This window comes from Gastrolobium bilobum, unplaced genomic scaffold, assembly GCF_033153095.1.
Source record: "Gastrolobium bilobum isolate Gb01-03AN ecotype WA unplaced genomic scaffold, APGP_CSIRO_Gbil_v1 utg21876, whole genome shotgun sequence".
Lineage (NCBI taxonomy): Eukaryota > Viridiplantae > Streptophyta > Magnoliopsida > Fabales > Fabaceae > Gastrolobium > Gastrolobium bilobum.
Genome location: NW_026895145.1, coordinates 59,546 through 72,877, shown reverse-complemented (window position 1 = coordinate 72,877; position 13,332 = coordinate 59,546). Strand labels below are relative to the sequence as shown.

The following is a 13,332-nucleotide window of genomic DNA, read 5'->3' as shown; positions in this document are numbered from 1 at the left end:
TGAGGCTTATCATCGAATAAGAAAATACAACTTACACGTAACATGGATCTATTTTTTTTTAAAGACAGTGGATTCCACTACATTGTCTTTATAACTATTTCCTTAAATTTAACACTTGATAGCATCATTTTAAAAAATAAATAAAAATGAACCGACCATTAAACTGATAAAATACTAGTTCACGATTTATTGTTTACTAGTCCAACTGTAAACCATGGTTAAACCGGTTATAAATAAATATACTTTTTTAATATATTAAGTAATAAATTAATATAATTTTTTTAAATAAAAATTAAGCAAAGAAAAATTTATAGTTAACATAAAATTACTATATTATATGTTATAAAGATAAAAATAAATAAATAATAAAAACAAGACTAGTTCAAAAGGATGAAAATAAAGAAACAGGACTAGGCCATGCCACACTTCTTAGAAAAATTGACATTCTCTTGGATTAATCCTTTGCTCAGTTTTGGTTACTCAAAGCCTCTATCACTTGAAGACATCCCTTCTCTTAATTTAGAAGTCAAAGCTGATTCAGCTTACCAAAAAGTTTGGTCTTTCATGGGTTTTGCTTCTAGGGGAATCACAACAATCTATGCCTTTATATGTACACTTTGTCTAATGCTTTCTCCTTTAATACTCTATTCTTCTTTGAACTACTCAAATGGCAACGAGAAGAATCTCAAAGAGGGTCTTACCATAATGGGGTGTTTGATTCTCAACATGGTTGTTGAGATTTGAGTCTTTGCCCCAAAGGCTCTAGTTTTTTAGTTCTCAATGAGGATAGTAATTAATTGCACAGGATGAGCATCTAGGATCAACAAGACAACAACTTCAGATGAGAATATCTTCGGAAGATAAGGATGAATTGAGTTTTTGCTGCATTTTTTATTCATAATATGACACATATCTTTTTTTTTTTGGTCAAATTATTTTTTCAATTATTTTAAAAATAAATTATTTATTAAAAATTTAACAAAAATAAAATATATATCATATTCTGAGTGAACAATATATTAAAAATTTAATGCAATGCATAGCAATGAACAAATTTTCACTTTAGAGAGATCCTAGATACTATAAAAATCATAAAATTACAGTCCACGCAAGATAATTTCAAGAGCTTGGTTAATTCCCTCGGCTATTTCACCCTTTTGTCCCTTATTAATTAATTAATAATTATTTTGTCCCTAATTCGAAATTATCTACCAATCTGCCTCTCTTTAATCGACTACCTTGCATTTTTAATCGACTAAACGATTGTCGGGAGATTTAGTCGATTAAATCTCCCTACTTAATCGATTACAATCATACTGACTTATTTTTTTTGGTCAAATATGAAGATTTAGTCGACTAAATCTCCCAGCAGCTATTTTTTGTCTGTTTTGGCCATTTAGTCGATTAAAAATGCAAGGTAGTCGACTAAAGAGGAGCAGATTGATAAATAGTTTCAAATAAGGAGCAAAATGATTATTAATTAATTAATAAGGGACAAAAGGGTGAAAAAGCCTAATTCCCTCCGTAGTAAAAAGGCCATGTCAATGATATTGGATGTATTAATAAATGTTCACATATAAAGTTAAGAAATAAAAATATAATTATTTGGATTGATATAAACTGCAGCATAATAATATCTTGCATTTACTATAGAACTTTTTAAATCGAAAGTAATACCATTGAATTTTACAAATTTGATATCTTTTTGATGTAATATTTCAAAATCAACCCTGTTTCTAATTTTTTTTTTTTTGAACTGATAACCTTCAACAAATAACACAATTCTAGAAAGTCGATGGGACATTTGTTTATTAGATGGTTCCTGCCAACATTTCTGCAGTCATTTTCATTGGTTGTATGATCATCAATCAGAGTGCTTCATTGAATGCTCTTCACTGTTCTTTCTTTCGTGATCCAAGTTAAGATCTCGTTTGATCGTCTCTGGGATCTCAAATGTCTTGACAAAATTTATTAAAAAACTTTTTCTGTTTCACACTTATTTTATTTATGTTATCGAAACTTAGAAATAAAAACTTAAAAAACCGAGATAATTGTATAAAAATAATATAAATAGTAATAAGTAAATAAAAGTACAACTGAGATGTCAAGTCAAAGCAAGGCTAGAGAGGAAAGTAATCAAAAGGTCTAGAAGGCTACGGATAATAATAAAGGTAGCTAGTTCTATTTACACCACTCATTCTTTTGTGCCAAAACATAATTTAAAAACAAACTAGCCAAAAGATAATAATAATAAAATAATTGTAATATCAGTATCTATCAGAGAGTTTGCTTTGATGAAGGAAGGAGGGAAGGTACTTGGTCTTTTCTCCAACTGACTGAGACGCATCTTGAATGCCTCCGGTGAAGGCCGAGCAGGATTGTGTGTCATGCTACATTTTTATTAATTGCAGTGTGTGTTGTTCGAGTCCCACCTCGAGTATTTTATAAAACTCGATAGTGTTTATATACGCGAAGGTAATGTCTTTGCTTGTCCCTTCGGGGACATCCGATAAAATTGGAACGATACAGAGAAGATTAGCATGGCCCCTGCGCAAGGATGACACGCACAAATCGAGAAATGGTCCAAATTTTTTTTTCCCGCATTTCTCTGGATTTTCTTCTGGGGTTTCTCTGTTCATTCTGGTTTCCTTGCCTACCTTATATGATACTGGGTGGTGTATTTCAACGAGTATGGCTTCTCTCTTTAGTTTGTTTAAGAAGTACTCTTGCTTATTTTGAATAAATTGAAAAATGTCTATCGAGGCTGGAATAAAAGTATGTCAAATTACGTGAACTGTTAGTATCAAGGTTTTGACGTTTGATGGTCAGTGTTTTGTTTTTTATTTTTTGGTTGGTGAGTGAGATATTATAGTTAGTTCTTATGTTTATTGTCTTTGTAATTACTGTGTTCAAATGTTGAGCGCCTGTTCTTGTTCGGCATAAATTAGATGAGGAGACATTTGTTCCATTGCACTGATTTATTGGCCCCGATTCTCTAAGAATATGAAGTTTGGGAAATCTTATTTTATTATAGAATTCCTTGTCATGGATTTTCTCCTAATTGTCTGAGATCTGGCTGGGAATTTCTTGTGCAATTTTATAACATCCAACTGCTTCAGAAATGCTTTGCTGCTTATGCAAAGTCATATCTCATGCCTCTTGATTAGGTAATGGATCTAGGCTATGTATCTTATGTTATTGCATTACAAGATTTCTCACATGCAAATAAATTTTTTATTAGTTAAGAAGGAGGGTAACTAGTATAGGATAAGTTAGCCTTTTAAAGTGAAAACTGAAATTTCTCTTTACATTTTGATGTTGGAGATAATTAAGCAAATGTATTTTGATTTTCACTCAAGCTCTTCTTCCATCTTTGTGCTGTGTGTTCGCTGCATGTATTAATGGAGAATAGAAGTTTTGCTTGGTCAAATGCCCTATATAATTTTTAACTTTGTTAATGGTGTCTTTCATTCAATTAGGGATGATTTCGTTCACATTTATATAAATATTCTGAAAGTGTCCAATGTATCACATCCCCCTTTCGCTATGTTTGCTTGAGTGAAAGAGATTGTTCACGGAAATGATTCTTTGATAAATATGCTTTCTTTGAAGGAGTCGACATCCTAAAGCCATGCTTTTGTACTTTTTCTATTCAAGCATGCATTTATCTTCACATATTTTTAGAATTTCAGTCTCAGCAGTTATGGTTGATTGAAGGACGTATTAGTTGGACAAATGCCACTTTTTAAGTAAAATCTTTTGATTTATCTCTCAGTACTCAGTATATATAAAAAGGGCATCTACATTTGGGCATTTGGGTGCTGATTTTTTTACTTCTATATGACTCAGGCAATCTGCATAAGAGGGGTACAGACATGGTGTTGTATGATATATTAATTCAACCAGGACGAGTGTTAGACTTGCACATTCCTAGATAGAAGGAATCAAAAGGTTGTGCCTTTGCAGAATATGAAGCTAAGGAGATTGCAAACAATGCTTTCTGGTTTTTTTTCAGGCCTTGTAACACTGTCCAACAGAACACTTTTGCGGTGCATTCTCGACGTCTATGCTTTCCACTTTTTGAGACATGGATGTTTTCAATCTTTATTTGCTATTGTTGATTGGAAGTTCATAAGCTCTATTATGCAAACATTATATAGCATTGGCTACATAGCTGTATGTACTTTTCTTTTAACGTTTTGGATGCGTAAGTGTCCCAGCTCGGCCAGTCTAGAAGGTAGGAGAGCATGTAGTTGGCTATAAAATCCACTGCGAGCCACTCTTCAAAGCATACCTTTCTCGGCCTTTTGGCTAAGATCAAGTGTAGTATCTGTTCTTATCAGTTTAATATCTGATACGTGGACCATTGGTCCACATGATATTAAATTTATTTCTTGAGGGGGAGAGTCCGTTACAGTAGCTTGCTGCTGGGCCTCTCAAGCGTCGCCCATGCGTTGCACTATAGCATTGGCCTGGCGCACCCCACTAAACCTGATTCCAATCTTTGTGAACTTAAAATTGCTGATATCTCAGATCAATTGACTTATTTTTTGACTAAAAATTTGTTTTATATGCCTATTTAAATGATAAATTTTTTTTAATGTTGCTGAGAGTCCATTACCCTTTTTTATTGAATAATCTAGAAATTGAATTTTTTTAGAGAATATAACTCTATAAGTAATTACAGTGCTTCTTATCGGGCCGGGGACTGGTTTAAATCTAGAAATTACGGGAAAATGAGATTGAATCTGAACTAGTTGAGCAAATTTTTCGACCATCAAAGACCATCAGATTCAAACCTAAATTTCTTCGAGCAATTTCCAGTGGGAAACTTCACTCTATGCCTTGATAAGAAATTTTACCGAATATTTGAGACTTTGATAGCCTGTACAGCATGAAATATTAAATGTCATGCTTCTTCTACCTTGTACACTTCGTTTTTGTTCTTCACTATAATTAAGGGAATCGTCTTACATAGAACTCACGTCTACACGACAGATTTATTGAACAAGAATTAAACCAATTCCTTAAAAAAGGGTCTAGCACATAGTAGGAAGATTTGGATAATTAAAGGACAAGCACTACGTACCAAATAATGTTGTTTATGCTGCTTGCCAAGATTTATTGGTTCACTTCTATTCCCAATCTACATAATTAGTGAAGTATTTTCTTGCTTTTTTTCTTTCCTCTTTTTTAAGTGAGATCCAACCATGTCCTGCGTTACGTGCAAAAGCAAGAAAAAGGTGGTTTAGTGCATGGCACATTACGCAAATGAGGTAAAATGGTGCATTTGAATGAAGGCATATAGCTTTTCATGATTCAATTGAACACTTAATTTAATTAAGTACCCATCCATATTTTTTTTTATTTTTTATGGGAAAAGGCAGAAGATGACAAATTAATGATAATGGGCACGACATAGTGATGGGGAAAGAAAGATTGGGTCTTTTAGTTAAACATTGACCATAATCTTAACTACCCCAAAAAATATATTTGCATCTTCCAATCGAGGGAAGTTGTACACGAGGGATTTCCTCGCTCATTTGGTGTATTTTTGGTGGGCATGCCTTCAAATTATTTTGTAGCTTAAAAGTTAAAAGTATTTGTACATGTTATATGTGCATTGAGTATTCCCATAAGTAGCCTTATAGTATGTTCTGTTATGCATATTTGTTAGAGGGCATTTAAGTCATTTTATGTTAATACATAAAATGAAACGCTGCGTTTCTTTATTTCATGTAGTTAATAGACTTGTGCAGTATCAGTTGCTGATTTGTATCGCTTTCTTGCTCTCTCATTTTTCACGATATTTTTCTTCGGTCCCCTTGTGAAGCTCTGCTAGGGTTTCTTAACCAAAACCCATTGTGACCAATTTGATCTTGCTCCTTGCTATTTTCTGGTTTTGTTCTCTTCTGTTTGTCCTTGTGGCTTTGATTGCAGGTTCCAATCGACTGGTTGGTGGTGTTCTTGATGAGGACAGATTCAGGGTTGGATCGTCTAGGAGCTTCATGCGGTGCTAGAGGAGGATTCTCTTGTGTTGTGGATTCCTGGTAACCTGAGCATGTGCATGTGTGATCTGGTATACTGCTGTGTTTGTAATAGCATGACAGTGGCTGATTTCTTGATTTGGTCCGTGTAATATTTGGGGCTTTAGGGTTTTCTGTGGGGCTTTGGTTTTAAGTCTGTAACTGAAGATTGTGTACCCTGTTCTTTCTTGTTTTAATTAGTGCAAGTGCCAGGGAGTGGTCTCCCTAATTGATCCTTGACGTAGGAAACTTGGTAACACAAGTTTCTGAACAAGTAAAAACCTTATGTGTGTTTTTCCTCTCTTTACTCCTCTTTTTCGTTTAAAGAAATAAAAGAAACAAGAAATTTCTCCACTGAAAGTTCAACAGTACACTTTGGTACAAGTTTTTAAAAGTGATATTTTATTGCTCTTGGTTCTTGCCTACGTAATTTTCGTAATTTTACATAAATTATTCAAAATTATTTTAGGGTTAATATTTAAGATTATACCATCCAATTATATATTTCAACGGTATGAATTGTTTCTCTCCATCATTAATTTTTAATTAGTTTATCTTTGTGAGGTTGTTGTTTATGTCAGAATGTGATGTAATTTCTGGGGTTGTATGCAGGGGCTATCGAAAACTAGCTCCATTGGGGAGGTTTCTATAAACTTTCCTGATTATGTCGAAGTCACAAAGCCTTCCGCTGTTTCTCTTCTCATCTTGACAAAAAAATAATAAGAAAATTTGAGAAAGCAAATACTAACATGCAAAACAACATCATAATGAGATTTCTTCATATTATTAAAAATTTATCCTTCATAACTACAACCTATGAAGATAGATATCGTTAATGATATATGAAAACATATGATTAATAATGACAAAAAAATTTATAATAAAAATGTGTCAGTATTAAATTCAAATTAAATTTAGATTCTGAATTAATTCCACTAAAGTTAACATATTGTGAGCCTTCAAGCTGCACTATTTCTTTGAAAATACACTAGAATCAAAAGTAATTCCAACAGTTACCCTTGAATAAATTTAATATTGAGTGGCTGGAAACTTTAGATTCCAAAGAGAATTTTGTATACTTTTATTCAACGTGATATATTTTATTTCATCATCAATAATAAAATGTCAAAGCCTGGTACATTTTCAGTGAAAAAAAAGGACAATAAGAGAAACATGCAGAGTTTGACAAGCCACTAGAAACAGAGTAGTTTGATATCATTCTTCATCCTCTGCAATGTTAGTTACTAGTTAATGAGGAACTGGGAGGGCTTCAGGTAAAGGCTCATGAGCATCAATTGAAATTGGCCTCAACTTGCAATCAATTGAGATTGTTGTTGGAGTAGAACTACTAATGCCGTTTCCTTCACCAATAGCTTTGTTGATAATATGGAGCAGAACTTGCTCAAGCTCTTCTCCATCTCTCCAGGCATGTACCTGACGCTCACCGGGAAGTGTTCTGATCGCACAAGTAATATAGTGATAAGAAAAGTATCGTCTCCACAAGAATTGTGATCAAATATCAAGTAATCGTTCCTTTTAAGACGGAAAGAGTTCAAATATATGTGACAAAATATTGTGGATTTGATTAACAATAAGACTAGGATAAAGACGTATTTTTGGATTTTTGTTATGAAAAATAAAACCAAGATTGATTTAATAAAATATAAGAAAACATTGTAGCTAGAGTGCACTCACCATATGATCCCCTCTTTTTACTCTGGATTGACTTAAAAATACGCATTTAAATAAATACTTAGATCATTTATCATCTAAAAATATCAAGTTGCTAACCCCCAATTCCTTGCAAGTTTCACCCTTTAACCCCAATTGGAGGCCCAATTCCTTGCAATGTTCCTCATAGAATTAAGCAATGAACGCGATAAATTAAAACATCTGCAATAATATATACGTTTATTCCTAGCACGCATACAAATTGTTATCCTACTCCCATTCAAGATCAAAAATCCCAATATTCCAATTTAGTGTTCTTACCCTCAAATCATCATCAACTATTAGATTGATCAATTCTAACAAAGAAGATAGAAATTACGCACAGAGTAGAGATAAATATAAATATATAAAAGTGTAATTATAAACCAATCCGTTGTAAAAAGGGTTCACATAGGGTTTGTGACCCTAACTACAATAAAGAGTACTAGCCAACCATGATCGTGGCTGACATAAAATTATAAAAGATAAAGATGAAAGAATGTAATTACAAAAAGAAGACTAAGAACAATCCTTTGTTCCTCTTCTCCTTCTGAAATCCTTGTTTTTCTCGGTCGACGAAAAGTGTCTTGAATAAACCCTCACAACGTTCTTTTTATAATCCTGGTTCGCTTCTTCCAAAATTGCCCTTTCAGAACTATGGGGCGGAACCGCGCCACTTCTCTGGAACGTAGGCCTGCAACCTAACTGGCGCAGGATCGCGTCACAATGGCGCCAGATCGCGCCACTTCTCTGGTAAGTGGCCCAGGGGAATCTGGTTGGCGCAGGATCGCACCATAGTGGCGCCAGATCGCGCCACTTTTCTGGAAAATGGCTCAGGTCTTAGGGGTGTTCACGGTCTGGATTGGATCGGTTTTGAAAGCAAAAATCATCTGATCCAATCCCTTCGGTTTGACCATGTAATTATCCATTCGGTTTGGATTTTTCTTCAAATCTGATCCAATCCAATCCAATTTTTTTCGGTTTGGATTGGATTGGTTTTCGATTTTTTGAAAATCCTAAAATTTGTTTCATGATTATTGTGCAAATAACATCTTTTGTATATATTGACTTTGTAAAAAAAATCTTTTGAAATACAAGTATCAGTAAACGATAATATAATTTTTTTTTTGGCAATGAGATATGAAGCTCTACAATAATGAAATTATGTTGATAAGATGTGACTAGGTTTTTTCTTGGGTTTAGTTGATGGGTTAATGAGTCTTGAGTTTAAAAATTTTTGAGCTATGATTGGGGAAAGGTCCAAGTAGGTAAAGAAAAATTAATACATTGAATCGGTTTGGATTGGATCGATTTTCATCAATCAATCCAAAAACCAATCCAATCAAATTAAAATTTGCGGTTTTTTTTCGGTTTTCGGTTTTTTGATTTTCAATTTATTTGGTTATCGGTTATTCGGTTCGATCACCGCGATTTGAATCGATTTGCATAGGTTGAGAACACGCCTACCAGGTCTTCCATATGGCTTTCCCTGTGCACCATGCAATTGTATTATTACATGTAAACTGAAAAATAAAATAAAAAATTAAACCTCTTCATATTAATTAAAAGATAACGTTTGATATTATAAGTTTTAATGAAATTTTAACATTATACTGTGTTTTGTATAATATCATATTAGATGATATTATTCTGTATTTTATAACATTAAAACCAATCCCATAAAGGGTTATTTCTAAAAATGTTATTTTGTAATTTTAATAAATTTTTCTATCATTATTTTCTTTTCAACCAAATACACATTCAGGAATTTCATTCAATTTTCCCGGTATTATTTTGACCTACCAAACAATTTTTTTTACATTTTTCTACTAAACTCACTTTCCAACCATTTTTCTATCAATTACATTTTTCTAGTATTCAAAAAATTCCTCCTTAACCAAACGTTCCCTGATGAGTTTTGCTTCTAGGGATTCACAACAATCTATGCATTTATATATACACTTTGTCTAATGCTTTCTCCTTTAATACTCTATTCTTCTTTGAACTACTCAAATGGCAATGAGAAGAATCTCAAAGAGGGTCTTACCATAATGGGGTTTTTGATTCTCAACAAGGTTATTGAGATTTGAGTCTATGCCCCAAAGGCCCTAGTTTTTTAGTTCTCAAGAAGGATAGTAATTAATTGCACAGGATGAGCATCTAGGATCAACAAGACAGCAACTTCAGAGGAGAATATCTTCGGAAGATAAGGATGAATTGAATTTTTGCTGCATTTTTTATTCATAATATGACACATATCTTCTTCTTTTTTTTGTCAAATTATATTTTCACTTAATTTTAAAAATAAATTATTTATTAATAATTTAATAAAAATAAAATACATACCATATTGTGAGTGAACAATATATTAAAAATTTAATGCAATCCATAGCAATGAACAAATTTTCACTTTAGAGAGATCCTAAGTACTATAAAAATCATAAAATTACAGTCCCCCCGGAAGATAATTTCAAGAGCTTGGTTAATTTCCTCCGTAGTAAAAATGTCATGTCAATGATGTTGGATGTATTAATAAAACTATTCTTATGTCACATGACATAAGTTTTCTCTCCTACACACCATTCAATAATTGTGTCACTTTTTTTTTTTGGATGGTGAAGCTCTCTTGTTTGTCTCCATTATATGATATAACTATCTCTCTTAACGTAAGATTAATAAAACTCATTAATAAATGTTGACATATAAACTTAAGAAATGAAAATGTAATTATTTGGGTTGATATAAACTGGAGCATAATAGTATCTTGCATTTACTATAGAACTTTTTAAATCGAAAGTAATACCATTGAATTTTACAAATTTGATATCTTTTTGATGTAATATTTCAAAATGAACCCTGTTTCTAATTTTTTTATTGAACTGATAACCTTCAACAAATAACACAAATCTAGAAAGTCGATGGGACATTTGTTTATTAGATGGCTCCTGCCAACATTTCTGCAGTCATTTTCATTGGTTGTATGATCATCATTCAGAGTGCTTCATTGAATGCTGGGATCACCTTCGGTTCGGTCATCGCGGTTTGAATCGATTTGGATCGGTTGATGAACACTCCTATCAGGTCTTCACGGTGCAGCTCAGAACCCATGCCCGTGCAGATTCGCGCCAACATCCTTTTGAAATTTTGTTTTCTCTTTCTTTCTCCCTATATAAACACAATAACTAGGTGAGAAATATCATTAAAATTTAAAAGTCAACATAATAAACAAATATGTAAATAAACTGCTCTTTTATGACTTAATCCTTATCATTTTTAACTTGAAAAACTATATATATCATAGGCCTTTATCTTATTCGAGTTTTTAGATACTAAATTACACAGTGGAAAATTCATTCTTGGCTTCAAATAATAACTATCTTTGAGCTTCAAACTAGGACAAAAGTCCACATTTCCATCTCCAAGATAGATTAATTTCTTCTTTCTTGCATCATCAACCAAATTTTGGCTCCTTCCTATGACCAATCCCTACATGTCATTATATACGAAAAATGTCAACAGAAGAGAAATTTTTCAAAAAGGTCTACTTTTGCTAGTAATTAATATTGATAAAATTTAACTAGTAATTTTTGGCGATGATTTATTAATTTATTATAGAAACTACTCTATATGTACATGGTTCATGAAACATAATTTGCTTTTATGTTGTCAGGATCTCTTGGATTATGAAATAGACCAGAAAAGTGAAGCCTGATGTGTGGTCAATAATAACGACAGTGAAATAATTCAGTATCATCAAAAGAAAAATTGACCAAAGCTTCCTTTAAATAACAAGAGACGAGAAGAGCATAAAATAAATTTGTATATTGAATTGATTCAGGAGAGTACAATATATAAAAAAACACTAATGAACTAAGCCTATATCTAACCTAAATCTTAATTAAATAAGGAATAGATCTTTATAAATAATAATTTTTTTTTTAAAGGAATTATATTTTGAGAAAATTAATTTGGTATTAAATTCTAATATGGGATATTATATTAGTTATTCTTTATTTTGGTATTGGTTAAAGGGAAGCCTCTTCCATAGTTAAAAATGAAATTAACAATATTTATGCCATTCCCCTAGACGTATTCTATGCTATCTGTTCATCTGCGGAGTCACTTACGGAGTTCTAATTCTGCCGCAACAAACTCAAGCTATTTTAATTGTAAAATTTTTATGTTTACCGAAAAAAAAATGTTAAATTGTTATTGCTGCTGTTGTGTGGAAATAGTATTGTAGTTGATATCTGCAAAAGATTATGGGTTTATTGCTTTTATTTTTGTTGCAGAAAAAATTTCTATATCTGAGACACTCACTTTTATATTAGTGCGAATATGAGACAAAAACTTTTTTAGTGAAAAAACAAAAACATTTGTCCCAAAGATTTTATCCATTTTCACTTATTTATTCTTTTGAGATGTGGATCGGCCAAAGGTATCATGGATCTGTATGGTTTATCTAGTGTTTTTCTTGATAATTATTACAATTGAAAAACCTCTGAGAGGAAGATAAAACTGAAGGAATTGCTTAATGCTAGAGCTGTCAAAATGGGCAACCCAGCCCATTTAGTCTTAGCCCGCGTAGGTTAGGGCCAAAAAGCCCACAATGGTATAGGCCCGCATGGGCCAAAAGCCCTAAGGGTTAGGGCTAGCCCATGGGCCTTCCAAAAATTTAATATATATTTTTTTGTTTAAAAAAAATTCATATTTGATATAGCAATGTATCTCAAAAGTCCTTACCTGCATTAAAAATAGATTAAGGAGCAACATTTTCTCATAAAATAATGAATAAAAATAAAATGATGAGACAAACCAGATATAGTCCTTAAGCATATTGCTACACGCTTTGGTTACTGCATGTTTCTATACGTTTTCTTAATGAAAAGTGGTCTTCCACAAATTGCAATCTGGCCTGCGCCTGGTTCATTCTCTAGTTGCACAAAACTTTTACAGCACTAAAAATAAATTGGAAGGGAAATATGTAACCACACATTGAATTGTTACACTTGTTGGAATTGTTTAAATTTATACTCGAAAGGCTTCTCGCATGCTCTTCACATGGGACAGTTGTTCACTGTTTCATCAGCACTGCAAGATGTAGCATATGAATAGACTCTCAGACAAGCTAAATTTTTTTTCACAAAGGCAAATGGAACTCTCATAAATCATAATGGATCAGGATTTATACATTCATTGTCAAATATACAGCAGCAGCAGTGGCCTCAACTTCGCAGGATCAATTCTGCACAAAATCAATGTAAATACTAAATATCATCACAATTAAATCAATTAAGCTCAACCTACACAGAATAAATGGATCTAAACTATAAATTTCAACTAGCTACTAACAGAAATACCTCTCTAATCTTCAATTTGAACTTCTTGATGCACATTGGCTTATGATGTTGTTGTTTCATGATCACTAGTATTAGAATCATCTTCATCTAAAACTCATAACCAATTGAAACAAAACTACTAAATTAGACAATCAATCGCTACATAACCAAGCAATATTAAAATATTATAATATTTCCATTATAATATTATTAATATTTTATTTTATTTTTAATACATCCCTACATAGCCAAATATT

General features: G+C 32.4%; 2 non-coding genes across 2 annotated transcripts; both read left to right on the top strand.

The window, feature by feature from the left end:
• The first annotated feature begins 2,490 nt into the window (after positions 1-2,490).
• Positions 2,491-2,593, top strand: LOC133295602 (U6 spliceosomal RNA). The gene has a single exon (XR_009749372.1). It is a non-coding gene; the product is annotated as a U6 spliceosomal RNA (small nuclear RNA).
• Positions 2,594-4,290: 1,697 nt separating this feature from the next.
• On the top strand, positions 4,291-4,486 carry LOC133295592 (U2 spliceosomal RNA). Its single transcript, XR_009749368.1, has one exon. It is a non-coding gene; the product is annotated as a U2 spliceosomal RNA (small nuclear RNA).
• Positions 4,487-13,332: the final 8,846 nt, after the last annotated feature.